This window comes from Bufo gargarizans, chromosome 1 (genome assembly GCF_014858855.1).
Source record: "Bufo gargarizans isolate SCDJY-AF-19 chromosome 1, ASM1485885v1, whole genome shotgun sequence".
In the NCBI taxonomy this organism is placed as follows: domain Eukaryota; kingdom Metazoa; phylum Chordata; class Amphibia; order Anura; family Bufonidae; genus Bufo; species Bufo gargarizans.
Genome location: NC_058080.1, coordinates 416,751,778 through 416,766,451, shown reverse-complemented (window position 1 = coordinate 416,766,451; position 14,674 = coordinate 416,751,778). Strand labels below are relative to the sequence as shown.

Sequence of the window (14,674 nt, the reverse complement as noted above, 5' to 3'; positions counted from 1 at the left end):
ACTGTGCTCCAGAATTCTGGCTCAATTTAGGCTACTGTAGAATTCTGATACATTTTGATTGCTAAATCTTCCCTAAAGTACCTATATTAGAAAATTCCTTAACTTTTTAGTACACAAAGATGACACATAAAATTTGAATTAAATGCATTCACATTTAAAAAGTCACACATGTAAACATAGGCATCTTTTAGACTAAACACATATAGTCACACATCTCCTAGTCCTATAGCATAGTACCTGGTTCTGGGCAGGATTTAGAAAAAAACATTTGACTCTTGGGTCCAAACTAGCTGTTCTGTTTTTAATTCCAGGCTCTGCAAAATCGCCCAAGTTGATTAATGCTTTACATATAACACGTATATTGGTGATAAGAGTAGCAAATGATTTAAACATTTATGCTGCATAATTCCCAGAGGTGGAAGCTGGATTGGAAATGATTGGCAGGCGCTCCAAAAAGTAGGAGCAAGCACACATTATATCCTGGAACTGAAAAGCATGTAAAGAATGTGTATGAATAACATCTGGCAAATGTAAGGCTGACCTCTTATTACGTAAAAAAATAAAGAACACGTTGGTATCTTAATGTGCAAGAAGACTTACACACTCATGATAGCTTATCGTTTCTTCATTAGGGGGTCATTTGTCACACTCATTACATACTAGTAAGACGTAGTAAGTAGGCTAATTCACAGTGATAAAGTTATTGTGCTGGTAGGGTAGTGGTTTCAGTGAATAGTTTTAAGAATTCTAGCCTGAAAGCTATCAAGATAAAGCATTTAACATCAACAAATTGAACAGATCTCCTCCTAGTAATCCATGTCCTGTTTATTGCCAATCACATTTATAAGAACCTGTCATACGGCAGCTGTTAGATATTACCAAAAATACATTACAACAATGTCCCGGATTTTTACTTTGGTACTCTGAATCTTTCGAGGGCAGAAAAAAGTCTACTATCTTACTTTCAGGACAGAGTCTCTGAATGGACTCCTGTGGGGTGGTTTGTGCCCTAATCCCTATAATTAGAGATGGCAAATTTAATTCGGCTGCTTCACCGAATTTCACAAAGAAATTCGATTTGTGACTAATTACTTTGCCGTGAAGTGCATTCCTTTGTATATAGCGGGCACAATGATGGAAAATGGCAATCGCGCCACCCCCGTCATTGAACTCCTCAGATGTTGCATTCATCACTGATCGCGGCATCTGAAGCTACCATTTCAGCCTTTCAGGGGCTCATCAAGGTAAAAAAATTAATTAATAAATACCTTGTGCATTTGCTCACGTAGAGGCCGTCATGACTAGGGATGAGCGAACTCGAACTGTATAGTTCGGGTTCGTACCGAATTTTGGGGTGTCCGTGACACGGACCCGAACCCGGACATTTTCGTAAAAGTCCGGGTTCGGGTTCGGTGTTCGTCGCTTTCTTCGCGCTTTTGTGACGCTTTCTTGGCGCTTTTTGAAAGGCTGCAAAGCAGCCAATCAACAAGCGTCATACTACTTGCCCCAAGAGGCCATCACAGCCATGCCTACTATTGGCATGGCTGTGATTGGCCAGAGCACCATGTGACCCAGCCTCTATTTAAGCTGGAGTCACATAGCGCCGCCCGTCACTCTGCTCTGATTAGCGTAGGGAGAGGTTGCGGCTGCGACAGTAGGGCGAGATTAGGCAGATTAACTCCTCCAAAGGACTTGATTAACTGATCGATCTGCAGCTGTGGATCATTGAGCTGCTGATCCTCAATTGCTCACTGTTTTTAGGCTGCCCAGACCGTTTGTCAGTCACATTTTTCTGGGGTGATCGGCGGCCATTTTGTGTCTTGTGGTGCGCCAGCACAAGCTGCGACCAAGTGCATTTAACCCTCAATGGTGTGGTTGTTTTTTGGCTAAAGCCTACATCAGGGTGAAGCTGTCACACCAAGTGCATTTAACCAGCAATAGTCTGTTTATTTTTTGGCCATATACTACATCAGGGGCAAGCTGCGCCTGTCACCAAGTGCATTTAACCCTCAATGGTGCGTTTGTTTTTTGGCTAAAGCCTACATCAGGGTGAAGCTGTCACACCAAGTGCATTTAACCAGCAATAGTCTGTTTATTTTTTGGCCATATACTACATCAGGGGCAAGCTGCGCCCGTCACCAAGTGCATTTAACCCTCAGTAGTGTGGTTGGTCAAGCTATCACACCAAGTGCATTTAACCAGCAATAGTCTGTTCATTTTTTGGCCATATACTAAATCAGGGGCAAGCTGCGCCCGTCACCAAGTGCATTTAACCAGCAATAGTCTGTTCATTTTTTGGCCATATACTACATCAGGGGCAAGCTGCGCCCGTCACCAAGTGCATTTAACCCTCAGTAGTGTGGTTGGTCAAGCTGTGACACCAAGTGCATTTAACCAGCAATAGTCTGTTCATTTTTTGGCCATATACTACATCAGGGGCAAGCTGCGCCCATCACCAAGTGCATTTAACCAGCAATAGTGTGGTTATTTTTTGGCCATATCCCAGTCTAATTCTGTCACTAAATCCATACCGGTCACCCAGCGCCTAAATACTAGGCCTCAAATTTATATCCCGCTAAATCTCTCGTTACCGCTGTCCTGTTGTGGCTGGGAAAGTTATTTAGTGTCCGTCAAAGCACATTTTTTGTTCTGGGTTGAAATACAATTCCCAATTTAGCAATTTAAAAATTTAGTGGTTTCTGCTGTATCAGAGCTATTTGAAATCTATCCCTAAAAGGGTATATAATATTCAAGGTGCACATAGGGTCATTCAGAATAACTTCACACACCCGCTACTGTGCATTTCCAAGTCTAATTCTGTCACTAAACCCATACCTGTCACCCAGCGCCTAAATACTAGGCCTCAAATTCATATCCAGCTAAATCTGTCGTTAGTGCTGTAGCTGGGCGAGTTATTTAGTGTCCGTTCAAGCACATTTCTTGTTCTGGGTTGAAATACAATTCCCAATTTAGCAATTTCATAATTTAGTGGTTTCTGCTATATCAGAGCTATTTGAAATCTATCCCTAAAAGGGTAGATCATATTGAAGGTGCACATAGGGACATTCAGAATAACTTCACACACCCGCTACTGTGCATTTCCAAGTCTAATTCTGTCACTAAACCCATACCTGTCACCCAGCGCCTAAATACTAGGCCTCAAATTTATATCCAGCTAAATCTGTCCTTAGTGCTGTAGCTGGGCGAGTTATTTAGTGTCCGTTCAAGCACATTTCTTGTTCTGGGTTGAAATACAATTCCCAATTTAGCAATTTCATAATTTAGTGGTTTCTGCTATATCAGAGCTATTTGAAATCTATCCCTAAAAGGGTAGATCATATTGAAGGTGCACATAGGGACATTCAGAATAACTTCACACACCCGCTACTGTGCATTTCCAAGTCTAATTCTGTCACTAAACCCATACCTGTCACCCAGCGCCTAAATACTAGGCCTCAAATTTATATCCAGCTAAATCTGTCCTTAGTGCTGTAGCTGGGCGAGTTATTTAGTGTCCGTTCAAGCACATTTCTTGTTCTGGGTTGAAATACAATTCCCAATTTAGCAATTTCATAATTTAGTGGTTTCTGCTATATCAGAGCTATTTGAAATCTATCCCTAAAAGGGTATATAATATTCAAGGTGCACATTGGGTCATTCAGAATAACTTCACACACACCCGCTACTGTGTATTTCCAAGTCTAATTCTGTCACTAAACCCATACCTGTCACCCAGCGCCTAAATACTAGGCCTCAAATTCATATCCAGCTAAATCTGTCGTTAGTGCTGTAGCTGGGCGAGTTATTTAGTGTCCGTTCAAGCACATTTCTTGTTCTGGGTTGAAATACAATTCCCAATTTAGCAATTTCATAATTTAGTGGTTTCTGCTATATCAGAGCTATTTGAAATCTATCCCTAAAAGGGTAGATCATATTGAAGGTGCACATAGGGACATTCAGAATAACTTCACACACCCGCTACTGTGCATTTCCAAGTCTAATTCTGTCACTAAACCCATACCTGTCACCCAGCGCCTAAATACTAGGCCTCAAATTTATATCCAGCTAAATCTGTCCTTAGTGCTGTAGCTGGGCGAGTTATTTAGTGTCCGTTCAAGCACATTTCTTGTTCTGGGTTGAAATACAATTCCCAATTTAGCAATTTCATAATTTAGTGGTTTCTGCTATATCAGAGCTATTTGAAATCTATCCCTAAAAGGGTAGATCATATTGAAGGTGCACATAGGGACATTCAGAATAACTTCACACACCCGCTACTGTGCATTTCCAAGTCTAATTCTGTCACTAAACCCATACCTGTCACCCAGCACCTAAATACTAGGCCTCAAATTTATATCCAGCTAAATCTGTCCTTAGTGCTGTAGCTGGGCGAGTTATTTAGTGTCCGTTCAAGCACATTTCTTGTTCTGGGTTGAAATACAATTCCCAATTTAGCAATTTCATAATTTAGTGGTTTCTGCTATATCAGAGCTATTTGAAATCTATCCCTAAAAGGGTATATAATATTCAAGGTGCACATTGGGTCATTCAGAATAACTTCACACACACCCGCTACTGTGTATTTCTAAGTCTAATTCTGTCACTAAACCCATACCTGTCACCCAGCGCCTAAATACTAGGCCTCAAATTTATATCCTGCTAAATCTCTCGTTAACGCTGTCCTGTTGTGGCTGGGAAAGTTATTTAGTGTCCGTCAAAGCACATTTTTTGTTCTGGGTTGAAATACAATTCCCAATTTAGCAATTTCATAATTTAGTGGTTTCTGCTATATCAGAGCTATTTGAAATCTATCCCTAAAAGGGTATATAATATTCAAGGTGCACATTGGGTCATTCAGAATAACTTCACACACACCCGCTACTGTGTATTTCTAAGTCTAATTCTGTCACTAAACCCATACCTGTCACCCAGCGCCTAAATACTAGGCCTCAAATTTATATCCTGCTAAATCTCTCGTTAACGCTGTCCTGTTGTGGCTGGGAAAGTTATTTAGTGTCCGTCAAAGCACATTTTTTGTTCTGGGTTGAAATACAATTCCCAATTTAGCAATTTCATAATTTAGTGGTTTCTGCTATATCAGAGCTATTTGAAATCTATCCCTAAAAGGGTAGATCATATTGAAGGTGCACATTGGGTCATTCAGAATAACTTCACACACACCCGCTACTGTGTATTTCTAAGTCTAATTCTGTCACTAAACCCATACCTGTCACCCAGCGCCTAAATACTAGGCCTCAAATTTATATCCTGCTAAATCTCTCGTTAACGCTGTCCTGTTGTGGCTGGGAAAGTTATTTAGTGTCCGTCAAAGCACATTTTTTGTTCTGGGTTGAAATACAATTCCCAATTTAGCAATTTCATAATTTAGTGGTTTCTGCTATATCAGAGCTATTTGAAATCTATCCCTAAAAGGGTATATAATATTCAAGGTGCACATTGGGTCATTCAGAATAACTTCACACACACCCGCTACTGTGTATTTCTAAGTCTAATTCTGTCACTAAACCCATACCTGTCACCCAGCGCCTAAATACTAGGCCTCAAATTTATATCCTGCTAAATCTCTCGTTAACGCTGTCCTGTTGTGGCTGGGAAAGTTATTTAGTGTCCGTCAAAGCACATCTTTTGTTCTGGGTTGAAATACAATTCCCAATTTAGCAATTTCATAATTTAGTGGTTTCTGCTATATCAGAGCTATTTGAAATCTATCCCTAAAAGGGTATATAATATTCAAGGTGCACATTGGGTCATTCAGAATAACTTCACACACACACGCTTCTGTGCATTTCCAAGTCTAATTCTGTCACTAAATCCATACCGGTCACCCAGCGCCTAAATACTAGGCCTCAAATTTATATCCTGCTAAATCTCTCGTTAACGCTGTCCTGTTGTGGCTGGGAAAGTTATTTAGTGTCCGTCAAAGCACATTTTTTGTTCTGGGTTGAAATACAATTCCCAATTTAGCAATTTCATAATTTAGTGGTTTCTGCTATATCAGAGCTATTTGAAATCTATCCCTAAAAGGGTATATAATATTCAAGGTGCACATTGGGTCATTCAGAATAACTTCACACACACACGCTTCTGTGCATTTCCAAGTCTAATTCTGTCACTAAATCCATACCGGTCACCCAGCGCCTAAATACTAGGCCTCAAATTTATATCCTGCTAAATCTCTCGTTAACGCTGTCCTGTTGTGGCTGGGAAAGTTATTTAGTGTCCGTCAAAGCACATTTTTTGTTCTGGGTTGAAATACAATTCCCAATTTAGCAATTTCATAATTTAGTGGTTTCTGCTATATCAGAGCTATTTGAAATCTATCCCTAAAAGGGTATATAATATTCAAGGTGCACATTGGGTCATTCAGAATAACTTCACACACACACGCTTCTGTGCATTTCCAAGTCTAATTCTGTCACTAAATCCATACCGGTCACCCAGCGCCTAAATACTAGGCCTCAAATTTATATCCCGCTGAATTTGAATACAATACATTGGGCCAAATAATATATTTGTTGTTGTGGTGAACCATAACAATGAGAAAAACATCTAGTAAGGGACGCGGACGTGGACATGGTCGTGGTGGTGTTAGTGGACCCTCTGGTGCTGGGAGAGGACGTGGCCGTTCTGCCACATCCACACGTCCTAGTGTACCAACTACCTCAGGTCCCAGTAGCCGCCAGAATTTACAGCGATATATGGTGGGGCCCAATGCCGTTCTAAGGATGGTAAGGCCTGAGCAGGTACAGGCATTAGTCAATTGGGTGGCCGACAGTGGATCCAGCACGTTCACATTATCTCCCACCCAGTCTTCTGCAGAAAGCGCACAGATGGCGCCTGAAAACCAACCCCATCAGTCTGTCACATCACCCCCATGCATACCAGGGAAACTGTCTCAGCCTCAAGTTATGCAGCAGTCTCTTATGCTGTTTGAAGACTCCGCTGGCAGGGTTTCCCAAGGGCATCCACCTAGCCCTTCCCCAGCGGTGAAAGACATAGAATGCACTGACGCACAACCACTTATGTTTCCTGATGATGAGGACATGGGAATACCACCTCAGCATGTCTCTGATGATGACGAAACACAGGTGCCAACTGCTGCGTCTTTCTGCAGTGTGCAGACTGAACAGGAGGTCAGGGATCAAGACTGGGTGGAAGACGATGCAGGGGACGATGAGGTCCTAGACCCCACATGGAATGAAGGTCGTGCCACTGACTTTCACAGTTCGGAGGAAGAGGCAGTGGTGAGACCGAGCCAACAGCGTAGCAAAAGAGGGAGCAGTGGGCAAAAGCAGAACACCCGCCGCCAAGAGACTCCGCCTGCTACTGACCGCCGCCATCTGGGACCGAGCACCCCAAAGGCAGCTTCAAGGAGTTCCCTGGCATGGCACTTCTTCAAACAATGTGCTGACGACAAGACCCGAGTGGTTTGCACGCTGTGCCATCAGAGCCTGAAGCGAGGCATTAACGTTCTGAACCTGAGCACAACCTGCATGACCAGGCACCTGCATGCAAAGCATGAACTGCAGTGGAGTAAACACCTTAAAACCAAGGAAGTCACTCAGGCTCCCCCTGCTACCTCTTCTGCTGCTGTCGCCTCGGCCTATTCTGCTGCTGCCGCCTCGGCCTCTTCCTCCGCCTCTGGAGGAACGTTGGCACCTGCCGCCCAGCAAACAGGGGATGTACCACCAACACCACCACCACCACCTCCGTCACCAAGCATCTCAACCATGTCACACGCCAGCGTTCAGCTCTCCATCTCACAAACATTTGATAGAAAGCGTAAATTCCCACCTAGCCATGAATGCCAGCATTTCTAAACTACTGGCCTATGAAATGCTGTCATTTAGGCTGGTGGACACAGACAGCTTCAAACAGCTCATGTCGCTTGCTGTCCCACAGTATGTTGTTCCCAGCCGGCACTACTTCTCCAAGAGAGCCGTGCCTTCCCTGCACAACCAAGTATCCGATAAAATCAAGTGTGCACTGCGCAACGCCATCTGTAGCAAGGTCCACCTAACCACAGATACGTGGACCAGTAAGCACGGCCAGGGACGCTATATCTCCCTAACTGCACACTGGGTAAATGTAGTGGCAGCTGGGCCCCAGGCGGAGAGCTGTTTGGCGCACGTCCTTCCGCCGCCAAGGATCGCAGGGCAACATTCTTTGCCTCCTGTTGCCACCTCCTCCTTCTCGGCTTCCTCCTCCTCTTCTTCCACCTGCTCATCCAGTCAGCCACACACCTTCACCACAGCCCGGGGTAAACGTCAGCAGGCCATTCTGAAACTCATATGTTTGGGGGACAGGCCCCACACCGCACAGGAGTTGTGGCGGGGTATTGAACAACAGACCGACGAGTGGTTGCTGCCGGTGAGCCTCAAGCCCGGCCTGGTGGTGTGTGATAATGGGCGAAATCTCGTTGCAGCTCTGGGACTAGCCAATTTGACGCACATCCCTTGCTTGGCGCATGTGCTGAATTTGGTGGTGCAGAAGTTCATTCACAACTACCCCGACATGTCAGAGCTGCTGCATAAAGTGCGGGCCGTCTGTTCGCGCTTCCGGCGTTCACATCCTGCTGCTGCTCGCCTGTCTGCGCTACAGCGTAACTTCGGCCTTCCCGCTCACCGCCTCATATGCGACGTGCCCACCAGGTGGAACTCCACCTTGCACATGCTGGACAGACTGTGCGAGCAGCAGCAGGCCATAGTGGAGTTTCAGCTGCAGCACGCACGGGTCAGTCGCACTACAGAACAGCACCACTTCACCACCAATGACTGGGCCTCCATGCGAGACCTGTGTGCCCTGTTGCGCTGTTTCGAGTACTCCACCAACATGGCCAGTGGCGATGACACCGTTATCAGCGTTACAATACCACTTCTATGTCTCCTTGAGAAAACACTTAGGGCGATGATGGAAGAGGAGGTGGCCCAGGAGGAGGAGGAGGAGGAGGAAGAGGGGTCATTTTTAGCACTTTCAGGCCAGTCTCTTCGAAGTGACTCAGAGGGAGGTTTTTGGCAACAGCAGAGGCCAGGTACAAATGTGGCCAGCCAGGGCCCACTACTGGAGGACGAGGAGGACGAGGATGAGGAGGAGGTGGAGGAGGATGAGGATGAAGCATGGTCACAGCGGGGTGGCACCCAACGCAGCTCGGGTCCATCACTGGTGCGTGGCTGGGGGGAAAGGCAGGACGATGACGATACGCCTCCCACAGAGGACAGCTTGTCCTTACCCCTGGGCAGCCTGGCACACATGAGCGACTACATGCTGCAGTGCCTGCGCAACGACAGCAGAGTTGCCCACATTTTAACCTGTGCGGACTACTGGGTTGCCACCCTGCTGGATCCACGCTACAAAGACAATGTGCCCACCTTACTTCCTGCACTGGAGCGTGATAGGAAGATGCGCGAGTACAAGCGCACGTTGGTAGACGCGCTACTGAGAGCATTCCCAAATGTCACAGGGGAACAAGTGGAAGCCCAAGGCCAAGGCAGAGGAGGAGCAAGAGGTCGCCAAGGCAGCTGTGTCACGGCCAGCTCCTCTGAGGGCAGGGTTAGCATGGCAGAGATGTGGAAAACTTTTGTCAACACGCCACAGCTAACTGCACCACCACCTGATACGCAACGTGTTAGCAGGAGGCAACATTTCACTAACATGGTGGAACAGTACGTGTGCACACCCCTCCACGTACTGACTGATGGTTCGGCCCCATTCAACTTCTGGGTCTCTAAATTGTCCACGTGGCCAGAGCTAGCCTTTTATGCCTTGGAGGTGCTGGCCTGCCCGGCAGCCAGCGTTTTGTCTGAACGTGTATTCAGCACGGCAGGGGGCGTCATTACAGACAAACGCAGCCGCCTGTCTACAGCCAATGTGGACAAGCTGACGTTCATAAAAATGAACCAGGCATGGATCCCACAGGACCTGTCCGTCCCTTGTCCAGATTAGACATTAACTACCTCCCCATAACCATATATTATTGGACTCCAGGGCACTTCCTCATTCAATCCTATTTTTATTTTCATTTTACCATTATATTGCGAGGCTACCCAAAGTTGAATGAACCTCTCCTCTGCCTGTGTGCTAGGCCTAAATATATGCCAATGGACTGTTGCAGTGGTGGCTGACATGAAGCCTGATTCTCTGCTATGACATGCAGACTAATTCTCTGCTGACATGAAGCCAGATTGTCTGTTACGGGACCTCTCTCCTCTGCCTGGGTGCTGGGCCTAAATTTATGACAATGGACTGTTGCAGTGGTGGCTGACGTGAAGCCTGATTCTCTGCTATGACATGCAGACTGATTCTCTGCTGACATGAAGCCAGATTGTCTGTTACGGGACCTCTCTGCTCTGCCTGTGTGCTAGGCCTAAATATATGCCAATGGACTGTTGCAGTGGTGGGTGACGTGAAGCCTCATTCTCTGCTATGACATGCAGACTGATTCTCTGCTGACATGAAGCCAGATCGTCTGTTACGGGACCTCTCTGCTCTGCCTGTGTGCTAGGCCTAAATATATGCCAATGGACTGTTGCAGTGGTGGGTGACGTGAAGCCTCATTCTCTGCTATGACATGCAGACTGATTCTCTGCTGTCATGAAGCCAGATTGTCTGTTACGGGACCTCTCTGCTCTGCCTGTGTGCTAGGCCTAAATATATGCCAATGGACTGTTGCAGTGGTGGGTGACGTGAAGCCTCATTCTCTGCTATGACATGCAGACTGATTCTCTGCTGACATGAAGCCAGATTGTCTGTTACGGGACCTCTCTCCTCTGCCTGTGTGCTAGGCCTAAATATATGCCAATGGACTGTTGCAGTGGTGGCTGACGTGAAGCCTCATTCTCTGCTATGACATGCAGACTAATTCTCTGCTGACATGAAGCCAGATTGTCTGTTACGGGACCTCTCTCCTCTGCCTGGGTGCTGGGCCTAAATTTATGACAATGGACTGTTGCAGTGGTGGCTGACGTGAAGCCTGATTCTCTGCTATGACATGCAGACTGATTCTCTGCTGACATGAAGCCAGATCCTCTGTTACGGGACCTCTCTCCTCTGTCTGTGTGTGTGCTGGGCCTAAATATATGCCAATGGACTGTTGCAGTGGTGGCTGACGTGAAGCCTCATTCTCTGCTATGACATGCAGACTGATTCTCTGCTGACATGAAGCCAGATTCTCTGTTACGGGACCTCTCTCCTCTGCCTGTGTGTGTGCTGGGCCTAAATATATGCCAATGGACTGTTGCAGTGGTGGCTGACGTGAAGCCTCATTCTCTGCTATGACATGCAGACTAATTCTCTGCTGACATGAAGACAGATTCTCTGTTACGGGACCTCCCTCCTCTGCCTGGGTGCTGGGCCTAAATATATGCCAATGGACTGTTGCAGTGGTGGCTGACGTGAAGCCTCATTCTCTGCTATGACATGCAGACTAATTCTCTGCTGACATGAAGACAGATTCTCTGTTACGGGACCTCCCTCCTCTGCCTGGGTGCTGGGCCTAAATATATGCCAATGGACTGTTGCAGTGGTGGCTGACGTGAAGCCTCATTCTCTGCTATGACATGCAGACTGATTCTCTGCTGACATGAAGACAGATTCTCTGTTACGGGACCTCTCTCCTCTGCCTGTGTGTGTGCTGGGCCTAAATATATGCCAATGGACTGTTGCAGTGGTGGCTGACGTGAAGCCTCATTCTCTGCTATGACATGCAGACTGATTCTCTGCTGACATGAAGCCAGATTCTCTGTTACGGGACCTCTCTCCTCTGCCTGTGTGTGTGCTGGGCCTAAATATATGCCAATGGACTGTTGCAGTGGTGGCTGACGTGAAGCCTCATTCTCTGCTATGACATGCAGACTGATTCTCTGCTGACATGAAGCCAGATTCTCTGTTACGGGACCTCTCTCCTCTGCCTGTGTGTGTGCTGGGCCTAAATATATGCCAATGGACTGTTGCAGTGGTGGCTGACGTGAAGCCTCATTCTCTGCTATGACATGCAGACTAATTCTCTGCTGACATGAAGACAGATTCTCTGTTACGGGACCTCTCTCCTCTGCCTGTGTGTGTGCTGGGCCTAAATATATGCCAATGGACTGTTGCAGTGGTGGCTGACGTGAAGCCTCATTCTCTGCTATGACATGCAGACTGATTCTCTGCTGACATGAAGCCTGATTCTCTGTTACGGGACCTCTCTCCTCTGCCTGTGTGTGTGCTGGGCCTAAATATATGCCAATGGACTGTTGCAGTGGTGGCTGACGTGAAGCCTCATTCTCTGCTATGACATGCAGACTGATTCTCTGCTGACATGAAGCCAGATTCTCTGTTACGGGACCTCTCTCCTCTGCCTGTGTGTGTGCTGGGCCTAAATATATGCCAATGGACTGTTGCAGTGGTGGCTGACGTGAAGCCTCATTCTCTGCTATGACATGCAGACTAATTCTCTGCTGACATGAAGACAGATTCTCTGTTACGGGACCTCCCTCCTCTGCCTGGGTGCTGGGCCTAAATATATGCCAATGGACTGTTGCAGTGGTGGCTGACGTGAAGCCTCATTCTCTGCTATGACATGCAGACTAATTCTCTGCTGACATGAAGCCAGATTCTCTGTTACGGGACCTCTCTCCTCTGCCTGGGTGCCGGGGCCTAAATATCTGAGAATGGACTGTTCCAGTGGTGGGTGACGGGAAGCCAGATTCTCTGCTATGGAACCTCTCTCCAATTGATTTTGGTTAATTTTTATTTATTTAATTTTTATTTTAATTCATTTCCCTATCCACATTTGTTTGCAGGGGATTTACCTACATGTTGCTGCCTTTTGCAGCCCTCTAGCTCTTTCCTGGGCTGTTTTACAGCCTTTTTAGTGCCGAAAAGTTCGGGTCCCCATTGACTTCAATGGGGTTCGGGTTCGGGACGAAGTTCGGATCGGGTTCGGATCCCGAACCCGAACATTTCCGGGATGTTCGGCCGAACTTCTCGAACCCGAACATCCAGGTGTTCGCTCAACTCTAGTCATGACCATCTTGATTGCAGACACTGCACAAAATCCTGCGCGGTGACGTCATCACACTGGCTGGTGACGGTTTCAGTTTCTGCAATCAAGATGGCCACGATGGCCTCTCCACGCACAAATAGATGAAGTGAGGATGTTTTTTTTTTTTTTTTTACTGAAATCTCAAGAAAAATTGATTTAGTACCACAAAGTGCAATCAAATTTGGCTTTGCGGCAAATCAAATTTTTCCTGAAATTCTGATCAAAGGCAATTTGTTTTGCTTTTTTTCGCTCAAAGCTACCTATATAATATTGAGAGCCCCACCGAGTGCCTATAGAAAATTCTTAATCACATGTTGGCAATTGATGCAAAATACTAAATTTCACACTGCCTAAAAAAATGCAATGAATACGTGCGATACATGAATATGTCTTTCAATAAAAATTCACTTTTTTAATCACTTAAGAGTCACTTTGAGCTAAATATCTGGCAGTGTTGTGGCATGGGCATTCATAAATTGTTATTTACATACTCTTTCAATAGGCAGTTTTGCCATGATACTGGCTTACTCATGAGGCTGGACAATGGCATTTAGACATTCTGAGTTTTGAGCTTATAAAAAAGAAATAAATTCAAGCCATAAGTGGTTCTGAGGGCAACATATATAGAAGTAATGTGAAATTCAGTTACATCCCTCTAGTTAACAGTGTGTTTGAGTGGATCCTGCCATCTGCCTCTATCTATAGTATATAAATATACAGTTTATGTACATAAGTTTTTAAGTCCATGTGCAGAACCCTGTTGGATTTTTATTTTTTTTAACTTAAAGTGGCTCTTAAAGTGTACCCTTCAGGGAAATTAAACATTTTTGTAATGTACTTTATTAGGGAAAGATGTTTCTTTGTGCTAGAAAGCAGGGTTGAAAGAGTCTTTTTTGGCAAAGCTGTAACTGAGTGTGGCTAAGAAGAGTCTGTTCTGTTGAGCTCTGAAGACACCTGTGTGTAACCTACAGAGGCTTCCAGCCTGCCTCTTGTCTCTACCTGTGGGCATGTGCCCTATCACGATCCACCACCCTCCCTATCTGACTTATTACACACAGGCATCTTCAGCGCTCAGTAATATGCCGAAGACTGAAGACAGACTCTTTTTAGCAACACTCAGTCACAGATTTGCTATGAAGACTCTTTAAACTGAAATGACAGTTATAAGTGATTAAATCAAAAGAAAAGTTTTAGCATTATCCAATATTCATGTATCACACACATTTACTGGACTTTTTTTTGGTGGTAGTGTGACATGAGGTATTATTTTTCCTCAATGACAAACTAACTATACATAGAAAGGTATACCCCTCATCTACTGGGATCACCTCCGCGGTTGCTGATTTCCCTACACTGTAATCTTATTACTGATGGATTATTTAATGAGCCCATGATCACTTTAACCACCATTATTATCTGATGATTGAACCAAAATTTGCAGCAACTCTGATGTGTTTCTCCTTTTTACTGCAAAGGAAATAAGCAGCCTTAGGCCACCTTCACGTGGTCGGGATTTGGTCAGTATTTTTCATCAATATATTTGTAAGCCAAAGCCAGGAGTGTGTCCAAGACACAGTGTCACAAAGCTTGACATTATCATTGTTCTTTGTAGGTTCTACTCTTGGTTTT

At 45.5% G+C, this 14,674-nt stretch overlaps 1 protein-coding gene across 3 annotated transcripts in view; it reads right to left on the bottom strand.

Moving 5' to 3' along the window:
• The window catches only part of ADAMTSL1 (ADAMTS like 1), a 913,450-nt gene that overhangs the window by 136,118 nt on the left and 762,658 nt on the right, over positions 1–14,674 (bottom strand). The gene's annotated exons all lie outside the window — the stretch shown is intronic.